The sequence below is a fragment of the Siphateles boraxobius genome, unplaced genomic scaffold (assembly GCF_051911475.1).
Source record: "Siphateles boraxobius isolate OS27281-9 unplaced genomic scaffold, OSU_SipBor_1 8, whole genome shotgun sequence".
Lineage (NCBI taxonomy): Eukaryota > Metazoa > Chordata > Actinopteri > Cypriniformes > Leuciscidae > Siphateles > Siphateles boraxobius.
The window spans coordinates 35,820,297-35,842,892 of NW_027509208.1; the positions used below are offsets into that span (position 1 = coordinate 35,820,297).

General features: G+C 45.7%; 1 protein-coding gene across 2 annotated transcripts in view; it reads right to left on the reverse strand.

Annotated features, from left to right (window-relative positions):
* Positions 1 to 22,282, reverse strand: part of olfcb1 (olfactory receptor C family, b1) — a 90,299-nt gene extending 68,017 nt beyond the window's left edge. For both annotated transcript variants that reach the window (XR_013200068.1, XM_077221193.1), the window contains exon 1: positions 22,199 to 22,282. The gene's annotated coding sequence lies outside the window, so the exon portion shown is untranslated. The remainder of the gene's footprint in view (positions 1 to 22,198) is intronic.
* Positions 22,283 to 22,596: the final 314 nt, after the last annotated feature.

The window sequence follows — 22,596 nt, forward strand, 5'->3', positions numbered from 1 at the left end:
CTGCTAAGGGACATGAGTGAGAGTGAGGAGGTCAGTACTGACGTAGTTCGCGAACTGCGTCAGGCTGCTGATTTATCCCTGCGTGCCACCAGAGAATCGGCCAAATTAATGGGTCGTTCTATGGCAGCTCTGGTGGCCGCAGAAAGACATTTGTGGTTAAATCAGACTAATATTAAAGAGAGAGAAAAAGCTTTTCTTTTAGATGCTCCTCTTTCTCCCATGGGGTTGTTTGGTGATGCTGTGAATTCAGTTATCGATAAATTCCAAGAAGAAAAGAAACAAACTGCAGCTTTTAAAAAGTTTCTTCCCCTTAAAGTTCATGTCCCTGGGGCTGCTGGGCGGGAGCAGCCCCGGCCGTCTTCGAGCTCATCACATAGAGCGCAGCAGAGGCAGAGTGTCGCGTCTCGTGCTCCCCCTGCTGGACAGTGGGCTCAGCCGCGACACTCTCAGCCGAAGCCTTCTCCCAGTAGAACTGATCTGAGGACAGTTATATTGGCTAAGAAGGCTTCGGCTAAGAAGAAGTCCTGACGCCAAGCCGTTCAGGATGCTGAGGGTGGTCCCCACCGAGGCGGAAAGGTGTTCACCTCTTTTTACGGTGCCCATTCCTCCTCGGTGCCCTCAGGGGCTCGTTCTGCCAACCCCGCCTTTATGCCGGGGCACAGACGATCCCAGCGAGCGCTTTCCCGAGGGACGCTCGCTCCCTCTGAGGAGGGTCTCAGAGCGGTCAGACCAGTTGTTCCCTGCCGGTGCGCCGTTACAGGGCGCTGCGTCTGCTGCTCAAGTTACACCAGAGGCCAGTCTCGAGAGGCTGGTACCCTTAGTAGAATTTCTGGCAGAGTGGAAAAGCCTTCCAAAAATATCTCATTGGGTCCTGCAGACAGTAGAAAAGGGTTATGCTATCCAGTTCAGGTGTCGTCCACCAAAATTCAGAGGGGTTCTGCACACAGTGGTGGGCCCCGAGCAGGCTCTGGTATTGGAACAAGAGGTGAAAACGCTCCTTCAAAAAGAGGCTATAGAACGGGTTCCTCCTCCCAGTTTGGAGTCAGGTTATTACAGCCGATATTTCATCGTTCCAAAGAAGGATGGGGGGTTGCGTCCAATTTTAGACCTGCGCATATTGAATCGCTCGGTAGGGAAGCTAAAATTCAAGATGCTCACTATCAAGCAGATCGTGTCTCAAATCAGGTCCGAGGACTGGTTTGTCACGATAGATCTGAAGGACGCATACTTCCATGTGTCCATCCTTCCACAACACAGGAAGTTCCTGAGGTTCGCCTTCGGGGGCGAGGCGTACCAGTACAGGGTTCTTCCGTTTGGCCTAGCTTTATCTCCCCGCACTTTCACGTCTCAATTACATCGACGATTGGTTGATTTTAGCTCAGACCGAGCAGATGGCGGTTCGGCATCGAGATGTCGTCCTCGCTCATATCAGAAAGTTGGGGTTGAGGCTGAACGCAAAGAAAAGTGTATTATCTCCTTCCCAGAAGACCACTTTTCTGGGTGTCGTTTGGGATTCGGTATCGATGCGGGCGCGACTCTCTCCGACCCGCATCGCTTCGATTCTCTCAGCTGTGAAACAAGTGAAGCTAGGCCAGCTACTCACTGTCAAGCAGTTTCAGAGACTGTTGGGTCTGATGGCAGCAGCGTCCAACGTTATACCTTGCGGCCTGTTGTACATGAGACCGCTACAGTGGTGGCTCAGGACCAAGGGATTCTCCCCGAGGGGAAATCCGCTCCGCACGTTCAAAGTCACGCGGCGCTGCCTTCGTGCTCTGGTCATGTGGAGAGAAACTTGGTTCCTATCCAAAGGTCCTGTGCTGGGGGCTCTTTGTCGTCGCATAACGCTAACGACGGATGCTTCCCTCACAGGGTGGGGGGCGGTCATGAGTGGTCGCCCAGCCCAAGGTCTGTGGCAGGATCATCATCTTTCGTGGCACATAAATTGTCTAGAGATGTTGGCTGTGTTTCAGGCTCTGAAACACTTCCTAACAGACCTGAGAGGCCATCATGTGTTAGTTCAATCAGACAACACGTCGGTGGTCTCTTATATAAATCATCAGGGGGGCCTGCGGTCTCGCCGGCTTTACAAGTTGGCCCGTCAGATCCTCCTGTGGTCCCAAGGGAAGCTACTATCTCTGAGAGCAATGTATCTCCCTGGGTATTTGAATGTGGTAGCAGACTCCCTGTCGAGGCAGGGGCCGAGGCCAGGGGAATGGAGACTCCACCCCGAGGTGGTGGAGCTCCTTTGGTTGAGTTTCGGTCGCGCTGAGGTGGACCTATTCGCTTCCAAGGAGACCACTCATTGTCATCGGTGGTTCTCCATCACTCTTCCAGCCCCCCTGGGGTTGGATGCTATGGTGCAGCCGTGGCCGAGGTCACGTCTGTACGCCTTTCCCCCGATTGCTCTGTTACCAGGAGTTCTGGAGAGGGTCCGCCGGGACGGGGTCAGTCTACTACTAGTAGCCCCGTTCTGGCCGGCCCGAGTATGGTTTGCGGACCTGATTTCTCTCCTGGACGGTTCTCCTTTGGAGCTCCCGGTCAGGAGGGATCTACTCTCCCAGGCGGGGGGCACGATACTTCACCCCCGCCCAGAATTGTGGAAACTGTGGGCTTGGCCTCTGAGGGGGCCCAGCTCATAGACTCCGGTCTCTCAACCGAGGTTGTTGAGACCATTCTTAACTCCAGAGCTCCATCCACGAGGAAGCTTTATGCCTTGAAGTGGAAACTTTTCACTTCTTGGTGTGGAGAACACCTGCAGGACCCAGTTAACTGCCCAGTGGGTGCAGTGCTGGAATTCCTGCAGGAGCGCTTCTCCACAGGGTTATCCCCCTCCACACTAAAGGTGTATGTGGCGGCACTAGCTGCTTACCACGTCCCTTTCAGTGGAGTTTCTCTTGGGAGACACCCGCTTATAACTCGTTTCCTCCGTGGCACTTTGAGGCTGAGGCCAGCAGTTCGTACGAGGGTGCCGACTTGGGATCTGGCCATTGTATTAGAAGGTCTTTCCCTAGCTCCTTTTGAACCTATCGAAGAGGTTCCCGAGAAGTTTCTCACTTTTAAGACTATCTTTTTGCTTGCTATCTCTTCACTAAAAAGAATCGGAGATTTGCAGGCTCTGTCGGTTTCACCCTCGTGCCTGGAATTTGCACCTGGCATGGTTAAAGCTTTTCTGCATCCTAGACCAGGTTACGTTCCTAAGGTTCCTACTAATATTGTTAGACCTACGGTTCTGCAGGCTTTCTGTCCTCCTCCATTTATGTCATCGGACCAGGAGAAACTTAATTCACTCTGCCCTGTTAGGGCATTAGACGCTTATGTCCACAGAGCTGCCCTGTGGAGGAAATCAGAACAACTTTTTGTTTGTTTCGGGCCACCCAGGAAAGGGTGTCCGGCGTCTAAACAGAGAATGAGCAAGTGGGTGGTTGAGGCTATCTCACTTGCTTATGAGTCGGCTGGCCAGCCTTCACCTTTGGTTGTCCGAGCTCACTCTACCAGGAGTATGGCTGCTTCTAAAGCTCTTTTGTCGGGGGTTTCCCTGAGTGATGTTTGTGATGCGGCTGGATGGTCTTCACCGCATACTTTTATTAAGTTCTATGACCTAGACTTAAGCTCTACCCCTGGGGCACAGGTGCTCTCGTCCTCTGTGCGCTAGTCTCACATGACGGTCATTTGGTCCTATGGCGACGTGGGTATTCGCGTTCCCGCAGCGTTTGACGCAGCTCGAAGTTCCCTTGAAAGGGAACGTCTCGGTTACGTATGTAACCCTAGTTCCCTGATAGGGAACGAGACGCTGCGTCGCTCCGCCATACTCCCGGCACTCCCGTTAGCGCTTCCTTCAAGCCTATCAGAAGCTAATGCGCTTGTGTTTTTGGGGTGCTTTATAGTTTCCTGGTCGATGACGTCACCCGCCTATGACGTTTCATCTCTCCATTGGGCTGATTCCATACGTGCTTCATGACGCACAACGCAGGGGCGTTCCCGCAGCGTTTGACGCAGCGTCTCGTTCCCTGATAGGTACATACGTAACCGAGACGTTTTTGCAGGTAATAGTTAGTGGGGTAAAACCTGTGAAGCATTTTGAATGAGATCTCTTTTACTTTGTTGGTTAAGAAAAACTTGTGTGGCAAAACTTTTGCCACACTTTTTCCCAACAAATGAGGACCATTATGATACAGCAGCGGGTGTACTCCAAATATCCTGTTGAAAAAGTTGACGAACTGCCTTATTCTTTCTTGTAGGTTGCAGCAGAAACAGATATTTCCAACAGTTGTTTCCTTCATATCCACCAGTGTAGGGGGATAAACAAGTCCAATAGCACCTTTAAAAAAGTGTGATGACAGCTGAAGGTATCGCATCGAAGACGATAGAGAAGTCCTTTGGTGAAATAGGGATACCACCATAGTGATGAATAAACTCAATGTAGTTATAGAGTTGACCACGTTGGTTGAATAATTGATTTACAAGCAAAATATTATTGTCATACCACTGTTGAAAGAAAATTGATTTGTTTTTGTACAAAATATATCTGTTGTTCCAAATATAAAATCTATGAGGAGTGAAGTTGTGCTTGTAAACTAGGGACCAAGCCAGAAGCCTTTGCTTATGAAACGAAGAAAGAAGGATTTTTTTCAATATTATAAGTGCATACCAACAAGAACTGGAGCCCACCAACTGAAGAGAAGACATAATAAAATTCCACAAATTGGTTGGGCACTTTAAATATCACTTAATCCAATTGATCTTGAACGTGTAATTTAAAGTAGTAAAATCGAGAAAACTAAGGCCACCTTTACTGTACTCATTCATTAATACAGACTTTTTCAGATAATGATTACGATTTTTCCATACAAAGTCATAAAGGATTTTATCTATGGTTTTACACATGTGTTGATCTATATATAAAGATAGAGCAGCGTATGATACCCTTGATATTCCTTCTGCCTTCGAGAGTAAAATCCTGCCTTTCAAAGATAAGTCATGTAATAGCCACGTTCAAATTCTTCTTCATTTTTTCAACAATGGGAGTGAGGTTATTCTTGCTTCTTTGGGGTTCATTTGTATCAATCACAATACCTAAGTAAGAAATAGAGCTTTTCACAGGAATTTTAGCAATTAAATCAACATCACACTCTTTAAGAGCCAGCAATTCACATTTTTTAAGGTTTAAACGGAGACCAGAGGCTTTACTGAAGACTTCTATTATGTCAATAGCTATAGGAACCTGGGAGCTGTCTTTTAAAAACAGTGTTGTGTCATCTGCCAGCTGACTAATAATAACTGTTTTCCCAGCAATGGAAATGCCCTGCAAATTACTATTTTTAATATGTTCACATAAAAGTTGGGCTGTTAGTAAAAAAAGATAGGGAGAAATAGGGCATCCCTGTCGAATTCCACGTCTGATTTCAAATCTGGGAGAGGACCCATTTTTAAGCTTAATTGATCCATTTGAATTACTATACAGTATAACGTTTCAATTGCACCACAAAAGAAATCCCCAAAGCCAAGCTTCTTGAGTGAATGATAAAGAAAATTATGTTCGACAGTATCAAAAGCCTTGGAAAAGTCTAGGAAAAATATGAAGCTGTCATCTGAAATCAAATATGAATTATCAACTAAATCTAAGACTAATCTAATGTTATCAGAGATATGCCTCTTAGGCATAAAGCCTGATTGTGTTTCATCAATTATAGAATCTAATACTTATATCTAATACTTGTATATTATATACTCTAATACTAATTCTAGCAAATATCAAGGCCAAAATTTTATAATCATTGTTCAAGAGGCTAATTGGACGCCAATTATCAATATATAGCAAATCTTTGCGTGGCTTAGGGAGTAAAATAATCAAACCTTGAGTCATACTCCATGGTAAGGTTTTGGCTATTATACTTTCATTAAACACCTTCAGTAAGAAGGGCCCCATCTGCTGGGAAAACAATTTATAAAATTCAGACGATAGACCATCTGTCCCAGATGACTTGTTGTCTTTTAACAAATCTAAACACTGACTGACTTCTGCCAGGGATAAGGGGAGGTCACAAAAATTCCTTTCTGAGTTGTCGAGCTTAGGGGTATTATGTAGAGAATTAAGGAATGTTGAAGAATCATTGTCAGCATATTCTGAGGTATATAGATTTTTATAAAAAAAGGATAAAAAATCAGATATTAAATGTTGATCGTCACTTATAGAGTTGCCAATTTTTAATTCATTAATGGTATTCATCTTTGCGTGAAACTTTTCCAGTTTGAAGAAGTATGATGAATTTTTTTCCCCTTCCTCTAACCACCGTTTCTGAGACCTTATAAAAGCTCCTTCTGCCTTCTTTTTATATATTTTATCCAGGCTGTCTTGCAGATTAAGCATTTCTATTTTTTCCTCTTCTTCTGTTAAGACGTCTGGTGATATTTGAGATATTACCGCAATGACTGTGATAACTCTTTGTTCCTCCAATTTTCTAATTTTAGCAAGTTTACTACCAAGTAGAGCCCTGCCCCATCAGACTGCGGGATCTGTTTCTTCATCCCGCTCCCGCCTGCCGAATTTCTGACCATTACCGCCCGCTCCAGCAATATGTATGCCAACTCCCGCCCGCACCCGCAAAACTCTGAGAATTAATTCCCGCACAATAATAGAGATGCATTGATTTTGTGTCTTCTCCCATCCCGCAGGAAAAAACACGTATTTGTATTGCTATTAATAAAGAGATTCATGGGGTTGTTTGTTTCGTTTCCCTGGCCTGCATGTATTCTGACGCACTGATCAGGAAGATGAATAGTTGTCCAAATGTCAGACTTGCCTTGCTTAGGTTTTGTGCTGTAAATACCTCATTTGAGGTTCTTTTCCACATCATTTATTGACATCTCCATCATGTCGCTAGGCTACCTCCCGATCCCGCAGTTTTTTTTTTAGCCACCCATTCCCGCCCGCAGCAAAGTTCAAACCGCCCGATCCCGCGAGATTTGCGTTGGGTCCCGCGGGACCCGGCGGGACTCAATCCCAATGCAGCCCTCTACTACCAAGCTTCCTAAGGTATTTTGCTGATTCACAATTAAACTCCCAATTAACACTAAAATAATTTTCCACCACAGCTTTGTGAAAAAAATGTTTAATCAACTGTGGGATTTTCTGTTTAACCTCCTCCACTTTAAGAAAATAATTATTTAGTTTGCAGTACGTGGCTTTAAAATCATTATCTGAAAATAATTTAATAGAGATAAATACTGCTTTATGATCACTTAAAGGATAATTCTGGTATTTAACACTTTGAGTCTATTTTGTAGTTTGTTTTGGATGAACTAGAGTGGTGGACTTAGAAATGTTGACGATGGGTCCTGTCTCGACTTTTTGACTATTTTAGGATCGCCTCTGACCGCTTCAGAGTGGATGTCTATGGGCATGCTCAAACATGTCCTTAAAACAACCCTTAACGTTCGTTTTCAAAACTGTGCAACTCACCGAGTGGTTAGTGGTGTTCGTTGATAATTAAAAACAAATATATCGGCGCAATGTATGCTTTCAATCCGTGTTATTTGCTATAGTGGAACTATTTTTCAGATACCTCACAACCGCGTATAAACTTCCGCTCGATATTTGAATCTGAAGCGTAAGCACACTCCCGACCACTTGATGGCGACAACAAGGACGCTGGACGGTGTCTAGGCACCGTAAAAAAAGTCACAGTCGAATAATCCATTTTAGATGTAAGGATTTTTTGTTTGTTTATTTCGCTACTCCGGGAGCACAGTTGCTCTGCTCACGCTAGCCTTCTGAGAGACAGAGAACCGAGCGAAAAGACTACAACCAAATGTAAACAGACCCCTTTCCGTTTCCGGTAGCGCAGTAATATCAACGAGCACTGAGTCAGCAGACATCAATGTGATTTTAAAAAATGGCAAATAAAACACGACAGAAACTGTATTTCGCTACGCTACTTGTTTTGGAACATCAACGAACACCACTAACCACTCGGTGAGTTGCACAGTTTTGTAAATGAACGTTAAGGGTTGTTTTAAGGACATGTTTGAGCATGCCCATAGACATCCACTCTGAAGCGGTCAGAGGCGATCCTAAAATAGTCAAAAAGTCGAGACAGGACCCATTGTCAAAATTTCTAAGTCCACCACTCTAGTTCATTCAAAACAAACTACAAAATAGACTCAAAGTGTTAAATACCGGAATTATCCTTTAATGGACAGGGAAGAATGTTAACCGAGATATCCTGCTCTTTAATACTTTTTGATACTAACCAGACGTCTATACGAGAAAGTCTAGTGTTGTCTTTGTTACTCCAGTTGAACGAAACTACATCTGGGAATTTACCTCTCCATATGTCAGTTAAATCATACTGTCACGGGGTGACAATGTTCAGAGGAGGCGGAACCATGATGGACACTGCGAGTGTCCCTGGGGGGAATGGTTTGACATAAACATAGCCGGCGACAAGATGGCCGAACTTCCGATTTTTGGTAAACAATTTAATCGCGGGTACTCGTAATGGAAAAATGGAACAGGTGCATGGGTTAATTGAATTACGCTTGTGATTGGTGACTATGCTGTTTGAAATACTTTAAATATCCCAGGGATTAGCCATAAAAGGACAAAGGAAAGTTTTCGGGAAGGAGGACGGCAGCGCGGTGGGCTTGAGTGTTGACGTTGTGGAGCTGGCGAGTTGCCTAGTGCCTAGATCATCTCGAGCTGAGACGAGTTGGAGACGGACATACCTATGGCTAAATGTGGAGCCTGAGAATTGCATCTATAGCGACTTGTCCTGTGGATGCCGGGAGGCTGAGGATACGTGCCCCCGCTAGATAAGTGCTTGCTTTATATTGATGTGACCGTTAGACCATGCTAGGAAGCTGTTATTCCCCTGAACATTGGTCTACAACGTGTACTTTTGCTCTCTGGCTATTCCTATTTTTGACTAAATCTACTTATGTGCGGTGGTCTGCCGGGACTTTCCATCTTGATCTGGTTATTTTACGACACGACAGGATAGCCACGTGACTCTGCCCTGTGAGAGAAATTGCTCCCTACGTTGTTTACACTGTGTGTTATTTTATGGAGCTTTGTTTGTAGTGGTTAGATGCCATACACGTTTGGTTGAAGTGCCCACCTTAAAGGAAACACCCCGAGTGTAGTTTCTTCACGAGTGACTTTAACCTGAGTAGTTTTTCATCACGATGCATGAGGCTGCTTGTTACACCAAATTGATCTGTTAACCCGTGCATTGCCGTCGCCGCTGTTGTATCCAGCCAACCTTTTCATTGTTACACCAGTGGTTCGGTGAGTCTGATTGTTACATCAAATTGATCTGCTACCTGTGCATTGCTGCCCTGTACCAGCAGAGTCCTGAGAGCCACCGCCGCATCCAGCCGACCTTTTCATTGTTACATCCCAGTGGTTTGAGTCCTGAGAGCCGTTGCTGCATCCAGTCAACCTTCTCATTACTGTTACGTCCAGTGGTTTGAGGCTGCTTATTACATCAAATTCACCTGCACACTACCGTCCTTTACCAGCAGAGCCCAGAGAGCCACCACTGTATCCAGCCGACCTTTTCATTGTTACATCCCAGTGGTTTGAGTCTTGAGAGCCGCCGCTGCATCCAGCCGACCTTCCCATTGCTATTACTCCCAATGGTTTGAGTCTGTTTATTACGTCAAAATTGGCTTGTTAACCTGTGCATTGCTGCCCTGTACCAGCAGAGTCCTGAGAGCCACCGCCACATCCAGCCGACCTTTTTATTGATACATCCCAGTGGTTTGAGTCCTGAGAGCAGTTGCTGCATCCCGTCAACCTTCTCATTACTGTTACGTCCAGTGGTTTGAGTCTGCTCGGCACATTAATTGGCCTGTTCACCTGCGCATTGCCGCCTCGTCTTAGGAGTCTAGAGGGCCATCTGCCGCATCGAATTCATCTGTCCAAGGCTGTCTCGCCCCGGCGGAGTCTGGTCGGCCTTCCTACTTTATCAAGCCCGCCAACTATTGTTGTCCGGTCCTGATACGTGTTGTTCCTCTGGGAGAAGGAGGTGTCAGTGGGGCAGAGCACCCCCCTCCCAGTCTGTGACACTTGGCGTAGTCGGGCAGGATTTCTTGCTGGGTTGAGCAACCGTAACCCCCTGACGATGCCACACACCGACGGCTCCGCTACACGTCCTCAGGTGATGCCTGTCTTCTTGGGGACCCCCTGGGCCCAGAGGTTTGGAGGACCAGGATCCGAGTTGGGCTTTCAAGAATGGAAGACCCAAATAGAATATTTTGGCAGCTTGCAAGGGCTGAGCAAGTCACAACAGCTGCAGTTTGTTCTGGGGTCTTTCGAAGGCGAGGCGAAAAGAGAAGTGCAAGCTGCACCAGAAGACAAGAGAAATATGGCAACGGCTGTGTTCAAGTATTTGTCAGACCTTTTTGGAGACAACATCTCAGTGGCAGTTTTGCGGTCCCAGTTTTTCAATTGTAAACAAGGGCCCCGACAGTCTTTGCGCTCTTTTGCCTTACAGTTGCGTGAGCTGTTTGCCCAGCTGAAACGAAGGCGATATCATGGCCTGGGTGGAGAAGAGACCCTGTTGTGCGACCAGTTTCTTCTTGGGTTGAGGGAAGGTCCTGTTCGTTAAAACTTAAAACTGCAGCTTCGCCAGAACCCTGACCTAACCTTTGAGCAGATCCGCAATGAAGCCATGGCCCTTGAACAGGACCACGCTGAGGTGAGTGAATCACCTGTGTGTATGGCCACCAGCGGGACTACAGGCTCGTCTGTTCCACCCTCCGAGGCTGATTGGAAACGCGAGCCGCGTTCAGAAATTCTGGCTGAGATAAAAGGAGCATATGACCGAGCTATCTAAGGCGCTCCTGGAAGAGCTGCGCCGGGGACGACCTGCCAGTCCACCACCATGGGATAGGACCCATTCGGATGGAGAGCGGACTCACAACGCCATCAAAATCCAGGCTCCAGGTTGGAGTGGGATGAGCACGGTAGGCCAATATGCCTGCGTTGTGGCATAATGGGCCACATTAGCCGACATTGCACGGTTCGCCGTGCTTCCCAGGGGGGTTTCAGCTTTACCGGTTACCAATGTTCCCTCTAAGCTGCGCGCGTGCGCGGCCGCGCAATTCTGATGCTGAGGCCGCGCACTTCTGAAGGCGCGGCCGCGCAGAAAAGATTAAAATGCCACGCAGAGGACTGACGCGAAATGTGTGGGGAAATCCATTTGATTGTAGTTTAAGTGAGAAATAATTTCAGTGCTCTGGTCAACCGCTAAAGAGTGAAAACTGGTGAATGCAGTTTACAGGTTTCATAGAAAGAGAATGATGTGAGCACGTGTGATTGGCAGTGAGTCTTGCGTGCGGACCAAATAGCTCAATACGAGAGGCAACGAGAAATGCAGACATGTGGAATAAAATCACATCATAATGTTTTAAAGAAGAGTGGTTTGATTAAAATGGTAGAAATAACTGTTGATGGACACAGAACGGTAACAATTACACACCCACCAGCGTGCAAATTCAAAATAGGCGATCATTAGTTTAAATCTATGTTTTTGTGTGTGTGTGTGTGGGGGGGGGGGGGGTTCACATATTCACTTTTCTTGAAAATATTTAGCTATTCGATCTATTTAAATGCTTCAGTTTGTTTTCATATTATAATAATATAATATGTAAACAAATTCAAGCATTTAAACTGATATATTATATCACTTCAAATACTTCAATTAGTTTTTTAAATATTATATTAGGCCTATATTTTATTATATTATAAGCCTAAATAAAGAATCTCACGGGCCCATTGCCATTAAAAACTATGAAACCCCCTGCTAAAGAAAATATTGGAAAATTTATAAGAAATAAACAATCATTTAACTTTGATGGTTTAATGCTTCCTGTACACAATTAATTGACTGTTCAAAAACACTTTATGTTTTTCCCAAACCATCTCAGTGTAACAGCTTACTTTTCTTTCATACTATATTCTATTATTGTAAAGAATTGAACTGTCCTGCAGAAGATTTTGTAAATTATTTTTCATAGGATTTCTTGGTAAAGACTGTACAGTTGACAGCACTGTTAAAAAAATATCAGGTAACCTAAAATGTGCTTCATTTAGTGACTTCTTAATTAACTGCTTGTTTTTCAAAAATATGATTTAATACCAATAAGTTACATCAATGGTCAAATAAAATAGAAATGCCAAATTCAAGTTAAAAGTTACAACTGAATGTTGAAACCATTGTGTTTATACGTATGCTGTACAGGTCAGGTATAAATAATATTTTTGCTCAGGTGGCGAAATATGTCCGCCCAATAGAAAAAAGTTTTGCTCAGCAAGAAAAAAAATTAGAGGGAACATTGCCGGTTACTGTGGAGCAAGTAGCCAGATCCCCTGAAGTTGGCTCCTCATCTCTTCCTAACGATGTGATAATTGGTCAGTGTCCTGTAGTTAATGTCCATATTAATGGGCATACCGTTAAATGCCTTGTTGACATGGGATCACAAGTCACCTTGCTTTCGAAGAGCTTATGTGATGAACTTTTCGATGTCCGGAAACTACAGGGGCTGAGGCGCCATGGCTAACCTTGCGTGGAGCTAACGGACTGGACATCCCATATATCGGCTATGTGATAGCTGACTTCCACGTTCAAGGCATCAGGGTGCCATAGAAGGGGGCAGTGGTAGTTAAAGACCAATGTCTGGGTGCCCATCGTGCCTTGTTGGGGATGAACGTCCTCTCTGTCTGCTGGGAAGAGCTTTTTAAGGGCCGACAGGGACGGACAGCTCGATCTCACGACCCCCCTTGCAGTAAAGAATGGGAGCACATCTTCGCAGATTGCCACCGGATCCAGTCTAATCAGATACAGAAGGAGTATGAAGATACGGCCCGGTTGGCCTGCCGTTATGCCATCTCTATTCCCCCTAGGAGCGAGACTCTGGTGTGGGCACGGTTGACTGCACGGAATTATGAACAAGATAACTGGGTCCTGGTGGAGCCACATCGAGATTGCCAGGACGTTGAAGTGGCCCGGGTGGTGGCCACAGTACGTGGGGGTCGTGTTCCAGTGAGGGTACGAAATGTACGACCATACCCGGTCCATCTCCTTCGCCATCAAGGGCTGGCGCGAGTCTCTGTGGTGAAGCCCGAGCAGATTCGGGGAGAGAGAGACCTGCGCTTCGACCAAGTAGGTGCAGGGGTGGTTGAGGTGGGCATTATGCAGGTTAGCCACGAGGCCAGTGAGTTAACAGGAGGCCTTCCAGAGCATCTAACTTGTGAGTCTCTGCAGGGGGACGGTTTGGAGGAAGGCCAGCAACGCCAACTACAAAGCCTCCTGGGGAAGTGGCAACATGTTTTCTCTACCCACGATGAAGACTACGGTTGCACTAATATTTTCCAACATCAGATCCCCACTGGGGAGGCTTCCCCCATCCTTGAAAGATACCGGCCAGTACCACCTACTCTGTATCGAGGGATTCGTACTCTGCTACAGGGCATGCTGGAGGGGGGTATCATTCGGGAGAGTAGCAGCCCGTGGGCCGCTGGAATAGTTCTGGTGCGGAAGAAGTCAGGAGCCTGGAGGTTTTGTGTCGACTACCGGAAGCTCAACCAGGTGACCAAAAAAGATGCATTCCCCCTTCCGAGAATCGAGGATTCCCTGACCAGCTTGACCAGGGCAGCATGGTACTCCACCCTTGACTTAGCTAGCGGGTACTGGCAAGTCCAAGTAGCAGAGGAAGACAGAGAGAAAACCGCTTTTACTACGCCCTTTGGTCTTTTCGAGTGGGAGAGGATGCCATTTGGACTGTGCAACGCCCCGGCCACCATTCCAGCGGCTAATGCAGCGTTGCTTGAGCGGACAATTAGTCGACTCCACCTTAGTGTACCTTGATGACGTTATCGTCTTTTCCCCTGATTTTCCTTCCCACCTCCGGCATTTGGAAGAAGTGTTCCGGGCCATGGAACGGTATGGCCTAAAGTTGAGGCCCGAAAAGTGCCAGCTACTTCGAAAAGAAGTCAAGTTTCTGGGCCATTGTGTAAGCAACCAGGGGATTTCGCCAGATCCAGAGAAGGTGACTGCAGTCCAGGGCTGGGAGCCACCTAAAACGGTGCGACAGGTGAGCTCATTCTTGGGCTTTGTGGGGTATTATCGACGATTTATCCAGGACTTTTCGAAGATAGCTAAGCCCCTTCATGAACTGCTGGCTGGTACTGGGCGCCCTCTGGGTCGCACTTCCCCGTCTGTGACATGGAGTCCAGAGTGTGAGTCAGCCTTCCAACGATTGAAAACTGAGCTCCTACAGTCCCCAATCTTAGCGTATGCTGACTTCTCACAACCATTTATTTTATATACCGATGCTAGTAACTTTGGTCTTGGAGCAGTCTTGTCCCAGAAGCAAGAGGGAGTGGAGAGGGTCATTGTTTATGCCAGCAGGAGCCTCCAAGCAACTGAGAGGAACGACTCTACTCCTCGCCATGAACTGGGCCATGAGCGAGAGGGTCAAGGATTACCTGTGGGGTGCAAAAATAACTGTTGTGACTGACACCAATCCTCTTGTCCATCTCCAAACAGCGAAATTGGGGGCAGTAGAGCAGCGGTGGATGCAGCAGCTCGCAAACTATGATTATCAGATTCAATATCGGCCTGGGTGGGAGCATACTAATGCGGATGTGATTTCTAGATTCCCGGTTATGGATGGAGGAACCGCAACATCGATCACCCCACAAGAGGAGCACCTGCTGGTAGGGGTAGTGGAAGCACCGGGGACCAGCCACAAGACTGTCCCTACCAGTTGGGGTTGGGATCCGGTCCGATGGGAGGGCCTACAGGAGGGAGACGAGGACCTTGCAATGGCCCGGGAATACCTGGGGCGCCGGGTGCTGCCAATTGCCACAGAGTGGAGAACCCACTCCCCGACATTGAGACGACTGCTGAGTCAGTGGGCAAGGCTGAGTCTGCAGGAGGGGGTCATTTGTAGAACTGTGCAGGACACCGCAACCCATGCTAAAGTGTTCCAGATAGTCATGCCTCAGGGTCAAGTTGCACCCCTCCTGAGGTCCTACCATACTCAGCTTGGCCACCAAGGCCAGGAGCGGACGTTATCCCTTCTCAGGAGGAACTTCTACTGGCCGAAGATGGAAGACTCGGTTGCCGCTTTTATCCAGGGCTGCCCACGCTGTATCCTTTTTAAGTCCAAACAAGATGGGAAAGCCCCGCTGGTACCCATGCTTCCTAGAGCACCTCTTCATATTATTGCTATGGATTTCCTGTCCCTGAGTCGGCCCATTGACCGATATCAAAACATCCTTGTGATTACCGATCTCTTCACGAAGTATGCCTGGGCTGTCCCCACTGTGGACCAGACAGCTGCTACCACAGCTAGGGTCCTTTGGGGTACTGTGTTCCAGGCATTTGGGTGCCCGGAAATTTACATTCAGACCAGGGTCCAGCCTTTGAAGCCAGAGTAATTCGGGAACTCTGTCAACTCTATGGAAGCCAGAAGACACACACCACCCCTTACTATCCGCAGGGCAATGGACAGTGTGAGCGTTTTAACCAGACGTTGTTGAGTCTACTGGGCACTCTAGAAACAGAACAACAGAACCGGTGGGTAGAACATCTCCCTTCCCTCGTACAAGCTTATAACAACAGTGTTCATAGTACCACAGGATATGCCCCCACTTATCTAATGTTTGGGAGGCATGTGCGCCTGCCCATTGATCTGCTTTCAGGGATGGCGGAGACGGACAGAGTGCAAGGCATGACTGAGTGGGCGAGACAACGCCATCAGAGGCTACATTATGCCTACGGGCGGGTCACTGAACAGCTTGGTACAGCAGCTGCCAAGAATAAGCAGCTATACGACCGCACAGCCCGGGACGCCCCACTCCTTTCAGGAGAGTGTGTGCTGATCCGCGACAGTCGTCGCCAGGGCAAAGGTAAACTTAGTGATCGATGGAAGGCCACACCACATGTGGTGGTATGCTGTCAGCGGCCGGACCTACCGGTGTATAGGGTCCGCCCAGAGGGACAACCAGGCCCCGAGCGGGTGTTGCATCGAAACCTGCTCAGACCCTGCCCCAATTATCTGAGGACAAACGCGGAGCGGGAAGAGGAACCAGAGGCCCTACGACAACCACTGGTAGGGTGGGCATTGGTTCCAGCTGGCCCCGGGCAAGCGGATTAAGAGATTCCACCCCAACCCAGACGTTCTCAACGGGACACGCAGCGGCGGCCCCCACCGAGGTATGGCAACTGGACTTCCTAATTGAGGTTCTAGGGACTAAAACCAAGTAGTGGGGGAGAGTGTCACGGGGTGACAATGTTCAGAGGAGGCGGAACCATGATGGACAAGGCGAGTGTCCCTGGGGGGAATGGTTTGACATAAACATAGACGGCGACAAGATGGTCGAACTTCCGGTTTTTGGTAAACAAATCAGTCGCGGGTACTCGTAATGGAAAAATGGAAACAGGTGCATGGGTTAATTGAATTACACTTGTGATTGGTGACTATGCTGTTTGAAATACTTTAAATATCCCAGGAATTAGCCGTAAAAGGACAGAGGAAATTTTTGGGGAAGGAGGACGGCAGCACGGTGGGCTTGAGTGTTGACGTTGTGGAGCTGGCGAGTTGCCTAGTGCCTAGATCATCTCGAGCTGAGACGAGTTGGAGGCGGACATACCTATGGCTAAATGTGGAGCCTGAGAATTGCATCTATAGCGACTTGTCCTGTGGATGCCGGGAGGCTGAGGATACGTGCCCCCGCCAGATAAGTGCTTGCTTTATATTGATGTGGCCGTTAGACCACGCTAGGAAGCTGTTATTCCCCTGAACGTAGGTCTACAACGTGTCTTTTTGCTCTCTGGCTCTTCCTATTTTTGACTAAATGTACTTATGTGCGGCTGTCTGCCGGGACTTTCTATGTTGATCTGGTTATTTTACGACGAGACTCAATAGCCACGTGAATCTGCCCCGTAAGAGAAATTGCTCCCTACGTTGTTTACACTGTGTGTTATTGCATGGAGCTTTGTTTGTAGTGGTTAGATGCCATAAACGTTTGGTTGAAATGCCCACCTTAAAGGAAACACCCCGAGTGTAGTTTCTTCACGAGTGACTTTAACCTGAGTAGTTTTTCATCACGATGCATTAGCATGAGGCTGCTTGTTACACCAAATTGATCTGTTAACCCGTGCATTGCCGTTGCCGCTGTTGTATCCAGCCAACCTTTTTCATTGAAACACCAGTGGTTCGGTGAGTCTGATTGTTACATCAAATTGATCTGCTACCTGTGCATTGCTGCCCTGTACCAGCAGAGTCCTGAGAGCCACCGCCGCATCCAGCCGACCTTTTCATTGTTACATCCCAGTGGTTTGAGTCCTGAGAGCCGTTGCTGCATCCAGTCAACCTTCTCATTACTGTTACGTCCAGTGGTTTGAGGCTGCTTATTACATCAAATTCACCTGCACACTACCGTCCTTTACCAGCAGACCTTTTCATTGTTACATTCCAGTGGTTTGAGTCTTGAGAGCCGCCGCTGCATCCAGCCGACCTTCCCATTGCTATTACTCTCAATGGTTTGAGTCTGTTTATTGTGTCAAAATAGACTTGTTAACCTGTGCATTGCTGCCCTGTACCAGCAGAGTCCTGAGAGCCACCGCCGCATCCAACCGACCTTTTTATTGTTACATCCCAGTGGTTTGAGTCCGGAGAGTAGTTGCTGCATCCCGTCAACCTTCTCATTACTGTTACGTCCAGTGGTTTGAGTCTGCTCGGCACATTAATTGGCCTGTTCACCTGCGCATTGCCGCCTCGTCTTAGGAGTCTAGAGGGCCATCTGCCGCATCGAATTTATCTGTCCACGGCTGTCTCGCCCCGGCAGAGTCTGGTCGGCCTTCCTACTTTATCAAGCCCTCCAACTATTGTTGTCCTGCATTGGAGGGGCCCAGCACCCCGGCCAACACATCAAGCCAACTCGCCTGGTGTCTCGCCTCTGTGAAACCCAAAGCTCCATCTGGCCACCAGCTAACAGCTCTGATTGCTCTACCGTCCCACAACTCTCCAAGACTTTCCTTTAGCAAATATACTAAATAAAGAACATTTCCTTGTGCTAAACAACATCCTTTTGCCTTGGCGTTTGTTGGGTGGGATACGTGTTGTTCCTCTAGGAGAAGGAGGTGCCAGTGGGGCAGAGCGCCCCCCCCCCCCAACCCAGTCTGTGACAATACCTGTCCATAAAAAGCTTAAAATATGTATTTCTATCATTATCACGTGTAGGTGGCCATCTGTCAATCTCAGAGTTAGGAGTAACATTAAAGTCTCCTCCAAGTAAAATGTGTGAGTTTGGAAATTTTGTTAGCCAAAACTTGAGTCTATTTTCTATGTTAGCAAATAATTGGGTGTTTCCTAAATTAGAATTGTACCCGTAAATGTTGAAGATAATTAAAACAATCTTGTTGTAGCCATCCACTTGGCAGATAAAATTTCCTTTTGGATCTGTATCTGTGTGTAAAATGTCACCACTATATTTGTACTTCAACGTTAAGACACCAGCTGATCATTCTGAACTGTGAGAAAACCATAAATCGTTCCCCCACTGAGATCTCCAAAAATTCTCATCATTTGAGTTTGAGTGAGATTCCTGACAAAATGAGAAATCTGTGTTCAGCTGTTAAACAAATAAAAATAAAGCTTTACGTTTAGTTATATTTCTTAACCCCCTGGCATTTAAAGAAACTATAGACAATGACATTTTCAAGAATAGAAAAGACTTATGAAGTACAACGGAACAATCAACAAACAATGTTATACTGAGCACCAATTGCACCTTAAAATAAAAATAGTGTTATATGGTGGAAACTTAAGACCATATTTGTTGTGATTCAGGAAAAGGAAAGACGACCGACGTATTTATCAAAAAAGAATAAAAGTCTTTTAAATTGTTGGTCAGTAAGTATGATCTTTGAGGGAATATTAAGCTACATCCCACATAAATGTTCTTTACTAATCAATACTAAGGATCAGGCTTCAGAACAAGTTAGAATAAAGAGCCAAGAGCCTGAAAAATCATTTGGGTTATGTGTCAAAAAAATAAAAGAATATTTTATCCAAAAATATGAGGATAAGAGTTCAGTTCTTCAAGTGATTTCCTTCCCATCGACAAAAGCCTGTGCACCAAAAAAGTAAGCAGATTTTCCTGCACTACGTGCTTTACTCACCAATGGCCACATCTTCATCCTGGCCTCCTTGACAGGTTGAGGGAGATCTTCGACAAAGCGAAGCTTGTTATCATGCATGACTGGGTGATTTTTTGCCGCTTTCCATAGAGCATCTCTGTAGGATCTCTGGGAAAATCTGATGATGATTGCTCTCGGCCGAGAGCTGGCTGGTGTTAGTTTCCCAATGCGATGGGCAATGTCGATCGCTGGTGTCAATTTGTCATCTGGCAGAATACTCCGGGAAAGCTCTGTAACCTTTTCCTTCACGTTTTCTGCCGTGTTTTGGGTAAGTCTCGAGTTCACACACGCGAGTTAGGAGTGGCGCCACTTTTTTTTCTTCCTCTTTAAGCTGGCCATCAACATTCTTGACTCGCCGTTGGTTTCTTTTATTTCACTGTATACAAAGTCCACGGTTTTCTTTAGCCCTTCAATTTTCAATGCGTTTCCATAAATTTTCTTGGAGTTTTCAATCACCAAAATTTTTATGGAGTCAGCCTGCTCCTTAATAAGCTGGGAAAGGGTAGTAATGACGATGTTGTCTTGGGATGTGTGCTCGTGTTTTGCATTAAAGAGAGCCTTTTTTGCTGCTGAGGAATCACATGGAGTCACAGGCAGCGGGGTAAAGTTTTCCTCCGACGTGGAGACCTCTACTGTAGACACAGTGCTAGCATACTCGTGACACGAGGCTATCAGAGCGTTACTTAGTTGTGCATCAGGGATGATGTTCTTCTTGCTCTTGTGCATCCTTTTCCTCTCAGGCGGTTACATTAGGTTGTTCTCAAAGAAATAGGAAATAATCCGACATCAGAGGAATGCAGTTTTTCTGGAATTGCCACCAAATTAGAACTTTTGTGCGGGAGCTCAGCAGTTACAAACTTCCTCGGCTGCCATCTTGGAACCCCCTTATCGTTATCTTTATCTTGCCTCACATCAGGACTGTGACGTCATTATGTTGTGGCTGACGACAAGACATGAAATTTCTCTGTACTGTATATGTGTTATAGCCATTACAGAAAACATGCATATTTAGTTTCATATTTATGTTTAAATATTGTAGGCTAATGTTTTTTTTATTTTTATTTAATCAATGTTGATCATGAAAGTGAGCATGCAGCATGAGAAAGATATGATGCATCATGCAATGCGCAATATGTCTGGAGATATGGAGTGGGTAAGACATGATTTTGACAACTTCATTGAGTTTTGTTTTGTAGAAAGACTCTTTTTAAAAGATTTTCATTTTGTATAAATTGTATCTTAATTCTAAAGCAAATATATAGCAGACAATGTAATAAGGCGCGGCTCGATCACTTGCATTGCACTTGAACTGGAGGCGAAACTCAGCTTGTGCCTCACAGATTTGAGAAATATAGGTTATCTATTATAGAAAGCTTGAAATGTCTACTTTTAAACGAAACTATTCAAAACGAAAAGAAATAGGCTACTCTCTGATTATGTAATCCATATGAAATGTGAATTTCTCTCTGGCGTTCATGGCGAGTCCGCATCGTCAACTTAATTTTTGCAGCGACACAGAAAACATCAGTTTATTAATAAAAAATTAAATGTCTCCTTGCTATTTTTGACACATTCATAAACATTACTTTTGTTGGTTCTTTGTGGCAAGCTTCATTCGTGCGGTCGTGCGTTTGAGTGCGGCTATATTACGTAAACGCTCATTATCCTGTATACAGCCTATTTAAGTAATTCAATTAATATAAAGGCGTGGTTTGTCCACTAATGGCTTAAATGAACAACTACTAGTCAGCTAGAAAAAAACTTAGTCTTATAAAAAAAACTTATTCCAGCAGGCCATTCTGTGTTGAGGAGCGAGCCTGAGTGGAATGAGCGAAATAATTTTTTTTAAATCACGTTTTTAAGTACAATATTATGTTAGTCCACAGCCCCCCACCAGGGGCTGCTGATGCTATAACGAGGGGGGTTGAGCCCCCGCGGCACCCCCCTTCCCGGGCTACTGGGTGTAGTGAAAGGGCTGGAGATGCAGCGCAGCATCACACACTCACGCAGAGATAAACACACAATAATGATACACAACTCAAACATGACATGCAGAGACACAAAATGTGTGTGTATGTATGTGTGTGTTGTGTGTGTGTGAATGAGTGTATGTGTGGAATGAATACATTTCAGACATGCTACATACGCCATGTTTTCATTGTCATGCGACCCGTATGCTCTTTGACTGGTAACATTATTAATAACATCTTACAAAATAAGGTACTTGTGCGTTGTCAAACAGGCAATTTAATCACAAGGACTATACTTCTTGTTACCTTTATAACTTATGCTAGAAAAGTCCCAACCGTCTACAGTTTTCGGCTATTTTTAATTTCTTCACTTTTTGAATTTGGGAGCTGTTCAGCTACCGTGGAATAATGGGATAGAATAGGGTCCATCCAATGCATACTGACAAAAATTGGTGAAAGCAGTAAACCATCCGGGTATTTGTCATTTGTTTTTTTGCATTCTGAGGTTTCGGACATTCTATTCAAGACACATACTGATTTTCCCTACTATATTGTATGGAAGTAGGCGATTTTGGACACATCTCATGTCTTTTTAAGACTAACTTAAACTGCCATGGTTAACATCTCACAACACCAACAACTTAAACTACTGTGAATTAAACATGTTGAAAACAAGTCCACCTTTTCTTACTGGATTTAGTAAAACAAATGGATTATTTTCGGTTTAATTTGGATTTTTGTTTTATAACTTGCAATGAAACCACACCCAATGACATTTACTTACAGGTATAGTTCTTGTGTTATGCAGAAAAAAAAAAGAAGTCATACAGGGTTTGATTGACATAAAGATGAATAAATGATGAAAATGCAAGAAACGATTTAACTTTTTTGGGCTGAACTATACCGTCCCGGTAAGTTTTACTGACTAGTAAGAAATGGCCCACTATATGAATCAAAGTCAGTACCTTCTTCAGTTGACAAAGCTGTTTGCACAAGTTGAATAAATTCACTCACTAATGGGAGAAGTTCATCAGCATCATTAAGATGGAGAATCCTCCCTCCTGCCCATCGTATGCTCCTCTCAAGGGTTTCCATTCTAGGGAATTAGCATAATACAATGGAAGCTAAATATTACATCTAATTTTCAAAAAAAAAATTACGAATTAGGCATTTATATAGCGCTTTCATGTGTACTACTGTACACCCAAAGCGCTTTACAAACATGTGGATGATGGGACAGCGCCACCGAACAACGGCGCGAGTGCGCTCACTACACAGCAGCTTTCTTTGATGGGAATGTAAAATTTACAATCTCTATAGATCAATTTAAGCATAACTGAGAACAGGAAGAGTGGTAATAACTCCAAACTTAATTGTTACAAGACCTTAGGTTGTACAAGTGCAGACAATTG